The sequence below is a fragment of the Schistocerca nitens genome, chromosome 4 (assembly GCF_023898315.1).
Source record: "Schistocerca nitens isolate TAMUIC-IGC-003100 chromosome 4, iqSchNite1.1, whole genome shotgun sequence".
Classification (NCBI taxonomy): domain Eukaryota; kingdom Metazoa; phylum Arthropoda; class Insecta; order Orthoptera; family Acrididae; genus Schistocerca; species Schistocerca nitens.
Genome location: NC_064617.1, coordinates 79,643,597 through 79,665,218, shown reverse-complemented (window position 1 = coordinate 79,665,218; position 21,622 = coordinate 79,643,597). Strand labels below are relative to the sequence as shown.

At 44.2% G+C, this 21,622-nt stretch overlaps 1 protein-coding gene across 3 annotated transcripts in view; it reads left to right on the top strand.

The window, feature by feature from the left end:
* LOC126252857 (G protein-coupled receptor kinase 2) overlaps positions 1 to 21,622 on the top strand; it is a 208,947-nt gene that overhangs the window by 76,657 nt on the left and 110,668 nt on the right. The gene's annotated exons all lie outside the window — the stretch shown is intronic.

Sequence of the window (21,622 nt, the reverse complement as noted above, 5' to 3'; positions counted from 1 at the left end):
ATGTCAGTGAGCCTCTTACTGTTAAAACAAACTTTTCAAGACAAATAACTCTGTTAACGTTAGCAACTACTAGAGTATTGTCTTTGCCTAGGCAAGCAGAGATTCGTTAATATAAAACTATTTTTCCATCCTTTGTTTCATCCACTGGTCAAAGATAGCTTTCAGAACATCTTCACTATTGGGGGATTCAGTTAGCTCAACTGAAAATCAGGGATGGTAAAAGGCTGTTGTGCTATGCATGACATAGTGTACACTCCACATATTTCAGTGTTGATCATTTTGTATGATGGATTGTGTTAATCAAAAATGTATTGCGTGTTAGGCCAGTGCAGTGAGGAACTCTCCAACCAAGTGAAAATATAAAGGCCAGTAGGCCTTGTCAGACTCAGTGGAAGTGTTACAAATGTTTGATTGCATTTGAATGAACAGAATGATTGGTCTCCAGAAAATTGGTATGGTATACCATGACATTTCAGCTCGTATAGGGCATGCTGCTATGATAATGATGCAAGAGTAGAACCATTGTGTAAATAAGGGTTTTGGCCAGTGATAAGGATGTACTGAACCATGCAGTATGAGTACAACAGAATATGTCTACAGTGTTGTCTGACTGTAAAAGGGCCTACAGTTTCATCCACTGTTACAACTGCGAGTGACTGGTGAGCAGTGCACGGTGGAGAATGGAGACAGGAAGCCGCCAGGCAGAGGAGCCCCTGGAGGTAGATAGGGCAGATGAACAAGTAGGGGACGACAGATATGGCAAGACAAACAACAACACAGGAACACTCCAAACAACAGTATGTATCTCAACAAATGGAACTGAAACACAGTATGGCTTGATGCACACTCGAATTATGCCGATACCAGACTGTCAGGCTAGTGCTGCGCGATCACCTAAATACATGATCGTGGGAAAGGTGTTTGGCTGTGGACTTCACATGGTACGGGGATTGGCTGTGGACTTCACATGGTACGGGGAGTGATGCACTCTCACAGCGAGGTTCATGGCACAGGCATGTGCCAGAGCACAGAGACCCCTATATGGAATCCAGGTCCATACTTTCCGATGCGCATTCAACTTCCGTGGCTTCCAACACCAGATCCACAATGTTTGATGGGTGCTGGAGCAGTGCACAGTGTGTGGATCTGTGCTGCATGATAGACTGGTTGCATTTGTGACTTTGCCCTGCATCCATAAACCCCAAACTCCTCAAGACTGCACCGAACATACAAACGCTGTTGCTGTCTCGCTGAGTGGTAAAATGCAGTGGTTCTGGAAAAGCCCCACCGTACTGTGTCCTATGATGCTGCCTCTATGTGCATTAGACACTGCTGTTGTGTCTGCAGTATGAAAGCCTGTGTTGTTATGCAGCATGGTGAACAAATTTCAAGTCTTATGGTTTTTTTTTTACCATTGAGGACAAAACTGGATACAGACTGTTACATCAGGGGTGTTTCATAATACAGAGTTTTGCTGCGGTTACAGGCAACTCTCCGTGACCTGTTTTGGCAAGTCACCTTGTGGGCCCCTGTGGCAAGGAATGTGTGAGCCTTCTTTGTAGAATGATGGACAGCAAAGCTTACCCGGCTTCCACATTCTCATGTGGCTAATGTATTGGCAACTAGTTTGTCACAGTCTCAAGTAATTGCTCGTTGGGCTTTGTGGACTCAGGTACAGTCTTAGACAATAAAACTGACCGCTGCCGGCCGCCACAGAGACTAAGTCCGAGTCATTCACTTAAGGTGGCCAATAAAACTGACCGCCCCTGACAACTCCAAGTCCGGCAATCTGCACAATCTGGCAACACTGTAAGATGCGGAAGTGTCAGGAGGAAGTGTTATCTACTTCCGAGACGTTGTTGGACGATGTGGGCCCGTGGTCTAGTGGCAAGTGTCGTGGGTTCTAAACTTATATAGTCGCCTGTTCGCGTCCAACTGTATTTTTTTTTTTTTTACCACAGTCGGTCTAAAGTTATGAGTCTGACCGAATATCGAAGATAATTCGCTTAACATTCTACCCACCAGCAATAACAAGTATTCCAGAAACAATTCCGCAGGACAGCTCGTGGCTGCGCCGCGATCATAACAGCTTACGCTCGAGAGTTTCCTCGCGCTGCAGCGGCTACCGGCCACCGGCCAGACGCCACCCGCCGCCTGAAATCCGGCGCCGCCCAGGTGAACGCGTCGCGACGCTATCAGCGTATGTCTCATCTGTCATTTTCGAATTTGAAGTTCTAGTTATTATCTGGCAGTTAAGGAATGGATTTTGCAAACTTGAAAATCATGAACTACAGTTAAGCATTGTAAAATTGAGTCGCAAGTGGAAATAGGTGTAACATCTGCAACACAACGTTTACTTTTGGTATAACAGAGGGGTGAATGCAGAGGAGGCAGCTAGAAAGATTTGAATTGTGTGTGGAGCGAGTGCTTTTGGGAAAAATACGCCAGAAAAAGATAATCTTGTTTCAACAAAGATCGTTCTGGCATGAATGATTTTCCACATTAAGGAAGTCTCGACTACTGATATATGTGATAGATTACCATTTTACCATCATGCGACATTTGCATTCAACAGGCAAAGTACAGAAGTCTGGTGTAGGAGTACTGCATGCTCTAATTCGAAACAACAAAAATCAACGGAGTGACTATTATTAAACGTCATCAGGTCGCTCACTGAGCATTCGTATGCAGTACTGTTACTGGTGACGTGTTGTGATGCCTTTATCGTTAACTTCCTAAGAAGAAATGAAAGACTGAGCCCCTCCAAAAGACATAAACTCGAGGAAAGAGTAGTGTGAACATAATATTTTACATCTGATAGCTCCAAAAGTGTGTTTTGGGCTACCAATTCTGCCTCAAGGGCTGTGTGCAACACAGCTGGAATTTGTTGCCAACAACTGAGACACCTTTCGGTCGTAGCGTAAGAAAATCGAGCAACATCACATGTGCTACTGCATGATAACGCACTTCTTGATTTGAGAAACAAAACTATCCAGGAGATTGAAATTAAAGACGTCTCTTAGGCACTTGTATTGATAGAGAAGTCCTCTCTCAAGCACTTGTCCCTCTCGTCATATATTCGTAAAGTTTTACCTTTCCCGCTCTTGATCGATCAACCGTCAACGCAGTTCATTTCTAGACGAAAATACTCTTAAAACTTCTCTGGTATAATGATATCGTGGGAACCAGTAGGTTTCTACTGGCGTAGAATTTGTAAACAACTTTAGCATTGTCAGATCGTTTTAGATATCGTGAAAGAAAATTCTTTTGCTGATTAATTTCTCTTTGATGATTACTGTTGCGTTTAATAAACTAATGGAAAATCCAATTAAAATATTCACTGTACTAATACAAATTAAATTCGGCTTACTACAGAAACATCACGACGGCAGACTATCTTAATAAAGCATTAAGTATCTGTAAGACGATTGAGCCTATTTTAACACGAATTAGTCGGACATTACCGACTTTTGACTTCGAAAAGATCTGTATTTACTTCATTTCCTGTATCATTCGCAATTATTATGAAAATGTGGCATTTCACAGATAAAATTATGTATTCACAACAACAAAAAATATGTCGTCATTATGAATTTGGCAGTACCGTATGGTTTTCGCTCTGACATTAAGGGTTACTGAAAGTAGCAAGGCGCATTTTGCTCGAGCGTTGTCTTACGATTCCCTTATTGCGTTTGTATCTGCCTGCTTGTAGCTCTGCTACAAAAGAATTAAAAATCTGGCTTTCAGCGAGTCTCGAAAGGCGAACGAAAGCAGCTTGCATCTGGTAGCCAAACATGTTTCTTGGGAACAGGCTACTTCCTAAAGTGGTAAGACATTCTTTTGTGGTTGAATTGTTGGCAAATGTCAGTCAGACGTGTGCCGTTGGTCTAAACGTTTCGGTGTGTTGAATTTGTACCAATGATTTTTCTACAGGTTTTTTCTGTCCCAAATAGAGAGTTGAAGTCTCCCATTAGTATTTTCACGTCATCTTGGTGAATTTTGCTCATAGTATTTTCGAGTGTATATCTTTTATAGGGGCTCTGAATGAGCATAGTCATAAGTCGATTGTTGATGGATGGCCGGCCGCGGTGGTCTCGCGGTTCTAGGCGCGCAGTCCGGAACCGTGCGACTGCTACGGTCGCAGGTTCGAATCCTGCCTCGGGCATGGCTGTGTGTGATGTCCTTAGGTTACTTAGGTTTAAATAGTTCTAAGTTCTAGGGGACTGATGACCACAGCATTTGAGTCCCATAGTGCTCAGAGCCATTTGAACCATTTTTTTTTTTTTTTTTTTTGTTGATGGATGCGATTCCTTTGACAGAGTTGATGATAGATCTGTGTTCGAGAAATGCAGTGCCGAAGACTGGTACGCCTTTCGCTACCTTTTGTTGTATTTTGCTCTTGAAGATGGCATGGTTTCCGTAATGCAAGTTTTAATTGTCAATTAATCGTGGTTCTTGAAGAGCAAGGACGAGAATTGTTTGGCGGACGATTTCTTTCGTGAGATTATTGGGGTTTCTTGTTTGCATCAATGTATCGATATTTAGTTTTTAAATGAATGTTTTCTGCTTGTAGAGAAATTTGCCAGAGATCTTCGATATTCTCTGCCGTGCTAACCTGGACTCCCCAGAGTGCGAAAATCCAACTGCCGCCTATCGGTGGCCAAGTTGTGTACCACCTGGGGTAAAGTTACCTTTGCTTGCATAGTTCACGTTTTCTTGTGTTTCATTGGTTTGGCCTGGGTGATACCAGGACCGGACAGGACCAGAGGGTGTTGAAGCCTTTGGAAGCAAAAATTTCAGCCAAGCTCATTGAGCCAACAGACGGTGACCAGAGTAGCGGTGATTTTCACTCAGATGTGTCTGGATTTTGGGTTCAACGGATTGAGTAGCCGTTCAGGATTGTGTTAGTATTTGGTTCACCCCAAGTATTTGATTTCCTCGGTACCACCCACATGGGGGAGGGTTTCCCCTATTGGCCACACGGGATTTTTATTATTATTATGTCATCAGCAAATCTGATATGATCTTCCCTCCACTGAAATACACTCCTGGAAGTGGAAAAAAGAACACATTGACACCGGTGTGTCAGACCCACCATACTTGCTCCGGACACTGCGAGAGGGCTGTACAAGCAATGATCACAGGCACGGCACAGCGGACACACCAGGAACCGCGGTGTTGGCCGTCGAATGGCGCTAGCTGCGCAGCATTTGTGCACCGCCGCCGTCAGTGTCAGCCAGTTTGCCGTGGCATACGGAGCTCCATCGCAGTCTTTAACACTGGTAGCATGCCGCGACAGCGTGGACGTGAACCGTATGTGCAGTTGACGGACTTTGAGCGAGGGCGTATAGTGGGCATGCGGGAGGCCGGGTGGACGTACCGCCGAATTGCTCAACACGTGGGGCGTGAGGTCTCCACAGTACATCGATGTTGTCGCCAGTGGTCGGCGAAAGGTGCACGTGCCCGTCGACCTGGGACCGGACCGCAGCTCCGCACGGATGCACGCCAAGACCGTAGGATCCTACGCAGTGCCGTAGGGGACCGCACCGCCACTTCCCAGCAAATTAGGGACACTGTTGCTCCTGGGGTATCGGCGAGGACCATTCGCAACCGTCTCCATGAAGCTGGGCTACGGTCCCGCACACCGTTAGGCCGTCTTCCGCTCACGCCCCAACATCGTGCAGCCCGCCTCCAGTGGTGTCGCGACAGGCGTGAATGGAGGGACGAATGGAGACGTGTCGTCTTCAGCGATGAGAGTCGCTTCTGCCTTGGTGCCAATGATGGTCGTATGCGTGTTTGACGCCGTGCAGGTGAGCGCCACAATCAGGACTGCATACGACCGAGGCACACAGGGCCAACAGCCGGCATCATGGTGTGGGGAGCGATCTCCTACACTGGCCGTACACCACTGGTGATCGTCGAGGGGACACTGAATAGTGCACGGCACATCCAAACCGTCATCGAACCCATCGTTCTACCATTCCTAGACCGGCAAGGGAACTTGCTGTTCCAACAGGACAATGCACGTCCGCATGTATCCCGTGCCACCCAACGTGCTCTAGAAGGTGTAAGTCAACTACCCTGGCCAGCAAGATCTCCGGATCTGTCCCCCATTGAGCATGTTTGGGACTGGATGAAGCATCGTCTCACGCGGTCTGCACGTCCAGCACGAACGCTGGTCCAACTGAGGCGCCAGGTGGAAATGGCATGGCAAGCCGTTCCACAGGACTACATCCAGCATCTCTACGATCGTCTCCATGGGAGAATAGCAGCCTGCATTGCTGCGAAAGGTGGATATACACTGTACTAGTGCCGACATTGTGCATGCTCTGTTGCCTGTGTCTATGTGCCTGTGGTTCTGTCAGTGTGATCATGTGATGTATCTGACCCCAGGAATGTGTCAATAAAGTTTCCCCTTCCTGGGACAATGAATTCACGGTGTTCTTATTTCAATTTCCAGGAGTGTAGATGTTTATTGTTCGATTCAATATTTCCATCAGATAAATATGGGTTATAATTACGTTACATTGCTGCTAGTCGACATATTTCTCACGTTTTCTTAGACAGTTGCTAGCTGTTACTCCATCATAGGAACTTATGTGCGCAGCATTGTTGCAATACAGACGTTCAAATTATCCGATTTCTGTAATTTCATTTCGATACAAGATCGTCCTAATGGGATTCAGCCAGTCAGTCTTAATGTGGATATCCGACTACGACTCTCATCATATGATAGACTGAGTGAACCACATTCTTAATCGGACTGTTGAATTCAGATCACTTATCTATGACAGGGAATGAATTCTTAAACACTGTGGAAAATAATAATCCAATGTGCTTATTACAAATACGTTATTTAAATACAAATATATGAACTAGCGAGATAACAGTTTATTTACAGGAGCAGAGACCCATCCATCATAGCAGGGCAGTGCGAGATTGGTTTCAGGGCCAAGAGAGAATAAAGCTGTTGCCGTTTGTTCCACGATCACCGAACATCAACCAGATAGAGAATATGTGGGCAGAGGTAACAAGGTCATTGCCATGTGTCCCTACAAATGCAAGCGACCTTTGGACGAATATAGAAAACGTATGGTGGGAAGTAAACCATCACGCTACACTGTCGACGACTTAATGAAATCAATTCCCCTACGCCCTCGAGAAATCTTACGTAATGATCGTGGGTGGGTTGGTTACTAAAAGTATACTCGTCCACAAAGCCCATGTGGACAATTATCTGATAATCGGTCAAGCTTTGCTTTGTCGCAGCTCTTTAGCATACAACAACTACATTTACTTTCAGTCCCCTCCCTACAATTCTTGGTTCAAATGGCTCTGAGAGCACTATGGGACTTAACATCTATGGTCATCAGTCCCATCGAACTTAGAACTACTTATACCTAACTAACCTAAGGACATCACACAACACCCAGTCATCACGAGGCAGAGAAAATCCCTGACCCCGCCGGGAATCGAACCCGGGAACCCGGGCGTGGGAAGCGAGAACGCTACCGCACGACCTACAATTCTTGCAATGCAAGGTAATTGAAAAATCTCATCCACTCGATGCCAACTGAGGAACTGACTGGTGCATGTGTTGTTCAACACACAGTAGTTGTCACCCTCACTGGAGTCAATGACTGTTTGCGTGTGTGTGTGTGTGTGTGTGTGTGTTTTCGTGTTAACGCACAATCTGAATCAATACTATTAACATTAGAGAGACAACCAACAATAAATATTGCATCAAATATGACTAAAGTATTTTAATGCGATGGGAAGTTACAAACTGAATTTTTACCCATCCCACGTCCTGCGTATTACGTTAAGTAAGATGTATTAACTCCATAGAATCGTTAGCAGAGACAGTGCGCTCTTGTTGTCGAGGCTCGCGACAAGCGCAGCGATTATCAGTGCCCAATGCCGCCGCGATTTGTTTATGTTGGCTGAGCGTGGACACTGCAGCAGACGCTTCGCCATAAACAGAAAGAAATCACCTAGGCTCTGACCGCAGTGATCGGATATCACTGCCTGCGTGTTCTTATAGTAACCAACGTGAGACTCTACTCACAGGCGCCATGGAGCAATTGCAACGGGTATCATGTCATTACTCATCAGAATATTAACCAGTGATGAAATGTCCACTCTATTTGAATCCCAAGAAAATAGGAACCTTCTCACAAAGGAATGTGAAGTGATATCAAAATTTATCCAACATACAAAAATTAATTGCAGGGCTTTCATTTATGCAGTAATAGCACACAAGGAAATATTATGTCTTGGAAGCGTATATTTCATTTTCTCTTCTCATATTAACGCCCTTGTTTTAATATGAAGTGAGAAAATAAACACGAAAAACTAAAGTTCCTGAGAAGCATATAAGTCATTTCCTCTTCTCATATCACAACTTTTGTTTTAGTATGAAGTAAAAAAATAAAGTTTAGAGTTCTGAAGCATAATATGACACCAGATTCTAATCGTAGGCGCTATCGGAAACGCCAAAAGCAGGGAGCTGTCCATTCTTTTGTCCAACAGTCTGTTTCCAAATGGTTCAAATGGCTCTGAGCACTATGGGACTCAACTGCTGTGGTCATCAGTCCCCTAGAACGTAGAACTACTTAAACCTAACTAACCTAAGGACATCACACACAGCCATACCCGAGGCAGGATTCGAACCTACGACCGTAGCAGTCGCACGGTTCCGGACTGCGCGCCTAGAACCGCGAGACCACCGCGGCCGGCAGTCTGTTTCCTTTCATGTATTACTCCCGCTAGGAGATTCTTATTTAAGGACTTGTGGGCATCACGTTGTTCAACAAAACAAGCCTTATGTTGTTGTGCTAATTACGGTATGGAAAAAATGCAACAAAGAAGAGTTCCGCTAGAGCAGTGAGGATATTTGCACATGTGTGTATTCAGCAACGACTGCCAGCTGCCACAACACTTCACAGAATCCTTGCTGCAGGTAACACAACTGTGCGTGCACTACAGACTTCATTCAGTGAGACGTCTGGAGATGGATGAAAACGTCAAATTAACGTCGCTTTCCGAGTCGTATTCAATCCAGAATGAGGTGTTATTAAGGTAGTTGAGCGTTCTAGCAATTACACTTTTATGATTCCCATATGAGTATTTCGATAGCCAAAAGAACCCGTTAGTGTGAAACTGTCGGGAACTGCATTAATCTCAAACTGCAAGAACTTGAGACAATACGTGGACTCTTCTCTTCGCTTGGTGACCTATTACTGCTATTTAGCATTCTGTCCGTCCTAGTCGTAATGCAAATGGAACTTCAGAGGCGCTTTCCGCTATTCGTGACAAACATCAGCAACCTGTAATCACTGAGAGTCACAACTGCGTGATGATAATGGTTCAGGTTGTCAGTAGTTGTGGTGGTGTTATGCTGTCAAACTGTTTACAGTAACATTAATGTTGGCGCACATAATTTAGCGCTGACTACCTACTTAAGTGAAGATATTGTTGTGGCGTTGTCGCTTGTCTTTATTTGGCCTCAGCTTGAGTAATCCGATTTAACGAACATAGTACTCCAATCGCGGGCTGCTAATACAGTATGACTGCAGAGATTATCGTGCGGATATTACATTAATTCTGCAATGAAATGCTTAACAAATCCTACCCTCAGCTATGCAGCTGGAATGACTCATTACACAGGTACTCCATTTTGCACTTGGTTAAGTGATCAGTTCGCTGCTATCCTACTTGTATTGTTCGTAAATACTCGTATACCTCATAAATGGTTCAAATGGCTCTGAGCACTATGGGACTTAACTTCTGAGGTTATCAGTCCGCTAGAACTTAGAACTACTTAAACCTAACTAACCTAAGGACCTCAGACACATCCATGTCCGAGACAGGATTCGAACCTGCGACCGTAGCGGTCGCGCGGTTCCCGACTGTAGCGCCTGGAACCGCTCGGCCAACCCGGCCTGCATACTTGTATACTGACTATTCGTTATTTGACTAAATATGAACTACAATCTAATTCGCATGTATATGACATGGGTTAGCGCCGGCACAAAGGTATGACTAATGGTTGGATGCCGTTGAAGTCCTGTTACATTGACGGCAAGACAAATGTTCGAAAATCACCTCTATTGCCCCAAAAAACAATTGCATCTTAAATATCGAAGGACCGACGACCACACTGTCACAGCGCGTTGAAATACAGCAACGACGGCAGATGAAAATTTGTGACCGACTGGGCTTCGAACCCAGACCTCCTGCTTACTAGACAGACGTTCTGATCACTGGACCAATTTTTTTTAATGTTTGAGAAGACTTTCAGCACCAGGTAGGCGGAGGAAAAGAGGACAGGGGTCGAAGATCCGAGGCCTGGCCACAATGCCTCTCCCATACCTGGCACTGTTCAGCTGCATTATTCCCATGTATTCCATGTTTGCACACGTATATTCTTGTAAATTGTAGAACAAAACTGAAGTAGTAATTTAGGTAAAATAAATTACAGATTACCGCCTCCAATGGCGTGCGTTCCTTGTAGAACATTACTGATAACAATGGAAAGGGTGACGGAAAAATACATAACAAACATTCATGCAGAAATGTATTCACATTTTAATTTATTATGCACTGGATGCATATGAGGTCTGTAAGGAAGCCATATATTTTTCAACAAATAAAAGAAATTTCGGAGCCGGTGGGGTTTTGCCAAATTAGAACAGTTCTGATTTTAGATCCAACGTAAAAGAATATTCCAGGAATAAAAAAAGTGAAAGAACTGTATTCCTCTTCTAATGAATAAAACTGCCCACCTCTTTGTAGCCCACATAAAGCAATAGAGATAAAATTTAAAACCATTCCTTATATTTGTTATTCTTCTTCAGCTTAAAATGTTCTACTGTAATATAGAACATGTACTCTACTAAGTTTTGTTTGTTATGACGTAAAACACAAACTGTCCCAGAAGCCACAAATAACTGTTATTCTTTGCGGACGGGTAACATTTCCAGTCGGGTTGTAAAGCTTCAGTTATCGGTATTTGACTTTCTGCGTTTCTATTGACAGTGCTAACTTCTTCGTAGTCCAGTTCCAAATATTCTTATTCTATTTTCACATGAGAAGATGTGCGCTACAGTTCTACAAGCCGTCATTCGTGGCCGCATGGAGATGGTCTCAATTTGATTTTACATAATCGTTCCGCTGAGGGTATGGTTTCGTTTACGAAGTCGCACCATACGGCACTTACTCTAGTTGGTAAAATTTTACTGTTGATATTTTTCCAGACGTTCCTCCAGTTTTTTGTAGGTTAAGTTACCGGAATTGGTTTGTGAAGACGATGTCTGGTAATATAATCATAAACGATTCTAGTGTTGGTTTGTGCTCGTGGAAGTCTTATACAGCTCCAAACGCCATAGTACTTTCGGACGTAATCTAGGCTGGCATGCTACATTAACAAGAGCGTTCCTATCCCCAGGATCTAACGAGAGGAACAGAAGTTTCGTGATGCATGTCTTAGTGGCGTGTATTAGTTTAAAAGCACGTCTTTAATTCAAAGTCCTCCGTTTTGCCTCTGCAAAGTCGCCGTGTCGAAGGATACTTTGATGATATTTTGTTTCCACACATACCAAGAGGCTACAGCTTATATTTTTATGTGCAGTGACCTGCAGTATCGGTAAGACTGCTCCAACGCAATATATTTTTCTAAGTATGTATGTATTTATAATCTGAACTTTGTGCAGTCGGTCTAACGATCGCATGTCATGGTCCTTCAACAAGGTCCTGATGAGACTAAGTTTCCACTCCCAATTGTTCGTGGTCATGCGCTTGGGATTCGCCCTTAACTACAATCCGAGTTGGAGTCTCTCTTCGGTTACATCCAACCAGTGCGCACCTATTGCACTATTGTAAGAACCGAGATGCTGTATTCTGGTATTAAAATTTTGTAAATCCGGGTTCGAATCTGGTCAGCCACAAATTTTCATCTGACGCTGTTGTTCTATTTTAATGCCCATGACAGCCTGGACATCTGTCCTTCAATCTTTAATTGATTAAGAAGTCTGTCTATTTCGATTCGTAGTGTGTGTTCTATCGGAAATGTCCTAAGAACACGCACACACACACATTTATATCATTTCGGAAAACGTTTGGCAACTCAGTGATAGTGCCAGACTGGAGATGCATCAACCTACTCATTTCACTAGATATAGTTGTAATTTTCTGAACAATTCCTGTTTAATAAGTGACAGCGACAGTGTCTCTCATCGTTTACTTTGTCGGAAACCTGCTTCTTTCTTCCCTAGGCTATACTTTAGCAATGAGTGATTGCTAACATTCTTGATACCTCCCTGGACGTGCTACTGCAACTGTAGCCAAAGATTCAAATCCCACTGGAAAAGTAAGTTTCAAGTCAAATGGTTTTGCTCCTCCCCTACTGTCATTGAAAACGATCACAACGAAATTAAGTATAGGTATTCTATGAAACCCTTGAGTTCATACTGCGGTGCTGTGAAGATGAAAAAGTAGTTTTCACAATTATCAGATGACAGATGGAATTTGTCAGATTCCACTAATTATGATTGCATCATTGGTTCACAGGCGCTTTTCTGCCGCTTATTGTAACTGTTATTTGTATGTTAGAGCTGGAAGAATAGAAACATCAAATTTTCGCCATATGGAATGTTCGAATTCACCTTAAGTCTTCACGTTTCGAACAAAGGCAGAATATCCGTCACGAAAGCTAACAATAAGCCAGGCCATGCCTGTCTTCTGGTGGATGTGCCAATGACAGTGATCTCAATAACAATATTGTACAGCAAAGAGGAATTGCGAACTCAACCACTGGAGAAGCTCCAAAATTGTGAATCGTGTCTGGTGAATACGCTTTCAAGGTTTCGATCCGATTAAGACAGTAAAACACAAATAATTGTCGCAGTTATTAATATATGACATTTAGTTTGCATTCAGTGCATCGATGTATTACAAGTAATTGCACTCTAGCCTCTAAACCTAGTTACAGAAATGCGAATAAGACTCATGGGCATATAATGAGGATCTTGCAGCCCTTGCCACCCGCAACTTTGAGATGAAGCTATAGTCACTTCCGAGGTCACTCACAGAACACATCAGCTGGTATCCTTCCTGGTACTATAACTGAAACTTGGCAACAGCGCAGAATATGTTTGGCAACTCTGTGACCGACAAGTTACTTCCTTGATGGCACAGAACTATCCTGCTGAATTCACTTGATATTATCGCCGGCACAGTAGCTCAGTGTGTTCGGTCAGACAGCCAGTTGGCCTCTGTAATAAAAAAAACTGAGTGGACAGATCAACAAACGAACTTGAACGGATGTCACTGTGACGTCCGCAGCAACCAACCACAACGATCGACAACGAACAAAAAAAAAAAAAAAAAAAGAAAAAAAAGGTAACGTGCTTGCCTGTCAGGTGCACGCTGCCTTTGTTCGCCTTTCGAGACTCGCTGAATGCAAGATTTTTAATTCTTTTGTAGCAGAACTACAAGCAGGCAGATACAAATTCAATGAGGGAATAGTAAGACAACGCTTTAGCAAAATTCGTTTTGCTACTTTTAGTAACCCTTAGTGTCGAAGCGAAATACCTTACGGTACTGCCAAATTCATAATGCCACTTTTATTTTCTGCCGACATACTTTTTTGTTGTTGTGAATACGTAATTTTATCTATGAACTGCCACATTTTCATAATACTTACGAAGCAAATCATTTGAGGTAACACTTCACCAACTTGTCGGGAAGGTGGAAAAAGCACTACCCTTTCTGAATGCTCTCTGTATCTTCCTGGATGTCGAGGCGGTTCTAGTAATACGACCTTCGAGTAAATGGTTAGAGATGAAGAACCTAGTGGTGAATGAACTCAAAGATGAGCTGAATGCGAGAGACCACTCTTGAAAAGAATAAGTAGACGATTTATTCACAGTAAGACTTAGAAAATTTGATAGTATTGTTAAACCTATGTGCACTGAACATTGTGAAAAAATATTTAAAGACAAGCCGCACGAAAATTGGTGTAGTACACTCCTGGAAATGGAAAAAAGAACACATTGACACCGGTGTGTCAGATCCACCATACTTGCTCCGGACACTGCGAGAGGGCTGTACAAGCAATGATCACACGCACGGCACAGCGGACACACCAGGAACCGCGGTGTTGGCCGTCGAATGGCGCTAGCTGCGCAGCATTTGTGCACCGCCGCCGTCAGTGTCAGCCAGTTTGCCGTGGCATACGGAGCTCCATCGCAGTCTTTAACACTGGTAGCATGCCGCGACAGCGTGGACGTGAACCGTATGTGCAGTTGACGGACTTTGAGCGAGGGCGTATAGTGGGCATGCGGGAGGCCGGGTGGACGTACCGCCGAATTGCTCAACACGTGGGGCGTGAGGTCTCCACAGTACATCGATGTTGTCGCCAGTGGTCGGCGAAAGGTGCACGTGCCCGTCGACCTGGGACCGGACCGCAGCGACGCACGGATTCACGCCAAGACCGTAGGATCCTACGCAGTGCCGTAGGGGACCGCACCACCACTTCCCAGCAAATTAGGGACACTGTTGCTCCTGGGGTATCGGCGAGGACCATTCGCAACCGTCTCCATGAAGCTGGGCTACGGTCCCGCACACCGTTAGGCCGTCTTCCGCTCACGCCCCAACATCGTGCAGCCCGCCTCCAGTGGTGTCGCGACAGGCGTGAATGGAGGGACGAATGGAGACGTGTCGTCTTCAGCGATGAGAGTCGCTTCTGCCTTGGTGCCAATGATGGTCGTATGCGTGTTTGGCGCCGTGCAGGTGAGCGCCACAATCAGGACTGCATACGACCGAGGCACACAGGGCCAACAGCCGGCATCATGGTGTGGGGAGCGATCTCCTACACTGGCCGTACACCACTGGTGATCGTCGAGGGGACACTGAATAGTGCACGGTACATCCAAACCGTCATCGAACCCATCGTTCTACCATTCCTAGACCGGCAAGGGAACTTGCTGTTCCAACAGGACAATGCACGTCCGCATGTATCCCGTGCCACCCAACGTGCTCTAGAAGGTGTAAGTCAACTACCCTGGCCAGCAAGATCTCCGGATCTGTCCCCCATTGAGCATGTTTGGGACTGGATGAAGCATCGTCTCACGCGGTCTGCACGTCCAGCACGAACGCTGGTCCAACTGAGGCGCCAGGTGGAAATGGCATGGCAAGCCGTTCCACAGGACTACATCCAGCATCTCTACGATCGTCTCCATGGGAGAATAGCAGCCTGCATTGCTGCGAAAGGTGGATATACACTGTACTAGTGCCGACATTGTGCATGCTCTGTTGCCTGTGTCTATGTGCCTGTGGTTCTGTCAGTGTGATCATGTGATGTATCTGACCCCAGGAATGTGTCAATAAAGTTTCCCCTTCCTGGGACAATGAATTCACGGTGTTCTTATTTCAATTTCCAGGAGTGTATTATTTATGGCGAAGCATGTCCAGCACATATACTGAAAAATTATGTTTCTCGATGAAACTTTAGAGAGGGTTGTAGTGTATCTAGAGGTAGCCCTGGATGGAAAACTATTATGAACACCTCATATAAAGAATATATTCCACTGCGAAAGATAATCTTATAAGCACTAGAAGCTGCTGTAGGGTAAACGGGGGTCTAAACCCAGTACATACTGGATATACACCTCTGCAAAAATACCAATGATAATTTATTGTCTTATAATATGAACAAAGTCGAACAGGAGGTGGCTGCTAGGGAGTCTCGCAAAGTGCAGAGACTGGCCTTCTTTCACAAACAGACGGAATTAGCAGGACATCCACTCTTGGGATGGATATTAGGCTAGACATGCCCGCCTTACATCTGTGGCTTAAAATGGAGGCCGCAGCAGGGACATAAGGCTAAAAATTGTAAATAACTGGATATAGTTAGAATATACGGAATCCCAAATCAGTATGGCGATGGCTGGGGAAATGTCGACTAACTATACAATAACTTCTATCTGTTTCAATAAACCTTGCCATGTAACAGTTGGAAGCAGGGAGCAGTGGAAGAACGAACCACTACACCGTTCAGGAGACATAATATAGTGGTATACTGACAGGTCGAAAACAGATGAAACCACCGGGTCTGGTGTGCTGCCTAGAATCTCTTTAGGGAAGATGGCCACAGTATTACATATCTTCTATCAGCATGTGCACGGAGGAGAATTAGAGTAGACCCTACAAAAATCGTAGCATCTACTTTTATTCAGACAGCCAAGCAGCTCTGAAATCTCTATCAGCCCCTGCGACCGAAGGTCGTTACAGAATGCCATGAAGCATGTTCTTTCGGACATGTCCGAAAGAACAGACACCACACATATATCCATATACAGAGTGTTTCAGGAGGAATATTAGATATTTTAGCAGGTGGTGGTACAGACGAATTGCATAAAAAATTCCATATAAATGCGTCCACTTTTAATTGTGTACAGAGATACAGCTGTTAGTACGTAACCCTAAGAAACTCAAAGCAAAGACAACGAGGACATTCAAAGGTGATTTTCAAAAATTCCCCCACCAACTTCAATGCACATTTGACTTCTCTTGATAACACCACGTGTAGGTCGTCTTTGCGTTCTTTTATGAGGGCTGCACTATTCATAATCCGAACGATCAAATCGGTTCTTGGGTTTACTTTTTCTTTGTAGACTTCGCCTTTAACCCTCCCCGCAGGCAAAAATCGAAAGAGATAAGGTCCGGGGACCTTGAAGACCAAGAAAAGTGCCCATATCCAATGATCTATCTTCCAGGAAATGTTAGGTTTGGATAATGTGTCACCTGGCGACTAGAATGTGCAGGAGCCCCGTCATCCTGGAGGAACATACGCATCCTAGTAGACAAATGAACCTCTTCCAATTACGCTGGAAGCTCATTTTCAAGGAAGTGTAGACAACTGGGTCCTGTAAGGACCAACATACGAAACGAAAATGCGTTGAACCCAGCTATCTGTATGTTCAATAAAAATTGGACGCAAGTTATATGTCATTATTTCAACAATTTGTCTATACTATCATCTCCAAGAATATTTACTATTCCTCCTGAAACATCCTGTACAATTATTTGGGTCTCCACGGGTCATCGAAAGTTTTCAGTGCTAGACGCACGAAATCGTCCGACCTTCGCGGGAATACAGTGTGGACGCAAGTCAGTGGAACAATGGCCGTGGGGTATCGCGCATGTGGTATGCGGCAAAAATGGGAATTCGCGTCTGACGAGGAGCGTGTGTAGATAGGTGCTGCAGAGAGGTTGACTGCTATGTCATTATAGTATCCACCGTCGGAGGTTCGAATCCGGCGTGGGTGTGTGTGTTGTCCATAGCGTAAGTTAGTTTAAGTTAGATTAAGTAATGTGTAAGCTTAGGGACCGATGACCTAAGCAGCTTGGTCTCATAAGTTCTTACCACAAATTTACAAAATTTTAATACCAAAATACTGCAACTAGGTTCTCACAATAGTGCAATAGATGCGCACTGGTTAGATGTAACTGAAGAGAGTCTCCAACTCCGACTGTGGTTAAGGGCGAATCCCAACCGCACGGCCACTAACAATTGGAAGCGGAATGTCATCCGAACATTGTTGAAGGACCATGACAGGACCGGATCTTCGGCCCCTGCCCTCTTTGCCTCCGCCTACCTGGTGCTGATAGTCTTCTCAAACATTAAAAAAAAATAGTCCAGTGATCAGAACGTCTGCCTAGTAAGGAGGAGGTCTGGGTTCGAAGCCCAGTCGGTCACAAATTTTCATCTGCCGTCGTTGCTGTATTTCAACGCGCTGTGACAGTGTGGTCGTCGGTCCTTCGATATTTAAGACGCAATTGTTTTTTGAGGCAATAGAGGTGATTTGCGAACATTTGTCTTGCCATCAATGTAACAGGACTTCAACGGCATCCAACCATTAGTCATACCTTTGTGCCGGCGCTAACCCATGTCATATACATGCGAATTAGATTGTAGTTCATATTTAGTCAAATAACGAATAGTCAGTATACAAGTATGCAGGCCGGGTTGGCCGAGCGGTTCCAGGCGCTACAGTCGGGAACCGCGCGACCGCTACGGTCGCAGGTTCGAATCCTGTCTCGGACATGGATGTGTCTGAGGTCCTTAGGTTAGTTAGGTTTAAGTAGTTCTAAGTTCTAGCGGACTGATAACCTCAGAAGTTAAGTCCCATAGTGCTCAGAGCCATTTGAACCATTTATGAGGTATACGAGTATTTACGAACAATACAAGTAGGATAGCAGCGAACTGATCACTTAACCAAGTGCAAAATGGAGTACCTGTGTAATGAGTCAAAAATTGCTCTGAGCACTATGGGACTCAACTGCTAAGGTCATTAGTCCCCTAGAACTTAGAACTAGTTAAACCTAACTAACCTAAGGACATCACAAACATCCATGCCCGAGGCAGGATTCGAACCTGCGACCGTAGCAGTCTTGCGGTTCCAGACTGCAGCGCCTTTAACCGCACGGCCACTTCAGCCGGACAATGAGTCATTCCAGTTGCATAGCTGAGGGTAAGATTTGTTAAGCATTTCATTGCAGAATTAATGTAATGTCCGCACGATAATCTCTGCAGTCATACTGTATTAGCAGCCCGCGATTGGAGTACTATGTTCGTTAAATCGGATTACTCAAGCTGAGGCCAAATAAAGATAACCGACGACGCCACAACACTATCTTTACTTAAGTAGATAGTCAGCGCTAAATTATGTGCGCCAACATTAATGTTACTGTAAACAGTTTGACAGCATAACACCACCACAACTACTGACAACCTGAACCATTATCATCACGCAGTTGTGACTCTCAGTGATTACAGGTTGCTGATGTTTGTCACGAATAGCGGAAAGCGCCTCTGAAGTTTCATTTGCATTACGACTAGGGCGGAGAGAATGCTAAATAGCAGTAATAGGTCACCAAGCGAAGAGAAGAGTCCACGTATTGTCTCAAGTTCTTGCAGTTTGATATTAATGTAGTTCCCGATAGTTTCACACTAACGGGTTCTTTTGGCTATCGAAATACTCATATGGGAATCATAAAAGTGTAATTGGTTCAAATGGCTCTGAGCACTATGGGACTCAACTGCTGAGGTCATAAGTCCCATAGAACTTAGAACTACTTAAACCTAACTAACCTAAGGACAACACACACATCCATGCCCGAGGCAGGATTCGACCCTGCGACCGTAGCGGTCGCGCGGTTCCAGACTGTAGCGCCAGAACCGCTCGGCCACCAGCGGCCGGCAAAAGTGTAATTGCTAGAACGCTCAACTACCTTAATAACACTTCATTCTGGATTGAATACGACTCGGAAAGCGACGTTAATTTGACGTTTTCATCCATCTCCAGACGTCTCACTGAATGAAGTCTGTAGTGCACGCACAGTTGTGTTGCCTGCAGCAAGGATTCTGTGAAATGTTGTTGCAGCTGGCAGTCGTTGCTGAATACACACATGTGCAAATATCCTCACTGCTCTAGCGGAACTCTTCTTTGTTGCATTTTTTCCATACCGTAATTAGCACAACAACATAAGACTTGTTCTGCTGAAGAACGTGATGCCCACAAGTCCTTAAATAAGAATCTCCTAGCGGGAGTAATACATGAAAGGAAACAGACTGTTGGACAAAAGAATGGACAGCTCCCTGCTTTTGGCGTTTCCGATAGCGCCTACGATTAGAATCTGGTGTCATATTATGCTTCAGAACTCTAAACTGTATATTTTTTTACTTCATACTAAAACAAAAGTTGTAATGTGAGAAGAGGAAATGACTTATATGCTTCTGAGGAACTTTAGTTTTTCGTGTTTATTTTCTCACTTCATATTAAAACAAGGGCGTTAATATGAGAAGAGAAAATGAAATATACGCTTCCAAGACATAATATTTCCTTGTGTGCTATTACTGCATAAATGAAAGCCCTGCAATTAACTTTTGTATGTTGGATAAATTTTGATATCACTTCACATTCCTTTGCGAGAAGGTTCCTATTTTCTTGGGATTCAAATAGAGTGGACATTTCATCACTGGTTAATATTCTGATGACTAATGATATGATACCCGTTGCAATTGCTCCATGGCACCTGTGAGTAGAGTCTCACGTTGGTTACTATAAGAACACGCAGGCAGTGATATCCGCTCACTGCAGTCAGAGCCAAGGTGATTTCTTTCTGTTTATGGCGAAGCGTCTGCTGCAGTGTCCACGCTCAGCCAACATAAACAAATCGCGGCGGCATTGGGCACTGATAATCGCTGCGCTTGTCGCGAGCCTCGACAACAAGAGCGCACTGTCTCTGCTAACGATTCTATGGAGTTAATACATCTTACTTAACGTAATACGCAGGACGTGGGATGGGTAAAAATTCAGTTTATAACTTCCCATCGCATTAAAATACTTTAGTTATATTTGATGCAATATTTATTGTTGGTTGTCTCTCTAATGTTAATAGTATTGATTCAGATTGTGCGTTAACACGAAAACACACACACACACACACACGCAAACAGTCATTGACTCCAGTGAGGGTGACAACTACTGTGTGTTGAACAACACATGCACCAGTCAATTCCTCAGTTGGCATCGAGTGGATGAGATTTTTCAATTACCTTGCATTGCAAGAATTGTAGGGAGGGGACTGAAAGTAAATGGACTTGTTGTATGCTAAAGAGCTGCGACAAAGCAAAGCTTGACCGATTATCAGATAATTGTCCACATGGGCTTTGTGGACGAGTATACTTTTAGTAACCAACCCACCCACGATCATTACGTAAGATTTCTCGAGGGCGTAGGGGAATTGATTTCATTAAGTCGTCGACAGTGTAGCGTGATGGTTTACTTCCCACCATACGTTTTCTATATTCGTCCAAAGGTCGCTTGCATTTGTAGGGACACATGGCAATGACCTTGTTACCTCTGCCCCCATATTCTCTACCTGGTTGATGTTCGGTGATCGTGGAACAAACGGCAACAGCTTTATTCTCTCTTGGCCCTGAAACCAATCTCGCACTGCCCTGCTATGATGGATGGGTCTCTGCTCCTGTAAATAAACTGTTATCTCGCTAGTTCATATATTTGTATTTAAATAACGTATTTGTAATAAGCACATTGGATTATTATTTTCCACAGTGTTTAAGAATTCATTCCCTGTCATAGATAAGTGATCTGAATTCAACAGTCCGATTAAGAATGTGGTTCACTCAGTCTATCATATGATGAGAGTCGTAGTCGGATATCCACATTAAGACTGACTGGCTGAATCCCATTAGGACGATCTTGTATCGAAATGAAATTACAGAAATCGGATAATTTGAACGTCTGTATTGCAACAATGCTGCGCACATAAGTTCCTATGATGGAGTAACAGCTAGCAACTGTCTAAGAAAACGTGAGAAATATGTCGACTAGCAGCAATGTAACGTAATTATAACCCATATTTATCTGATGGAAATATTGAATCGAACAATAAACATCTACACTCCTGGAAATTGAAATAAGAACACCGTGAATTCATTGTCCCAGGAAGGGGAAACTTTATTGACACATTCCTGGGGTCAGATACATCACATGATCACACTGACAGAACCACAGGCACATAGACACAGGCA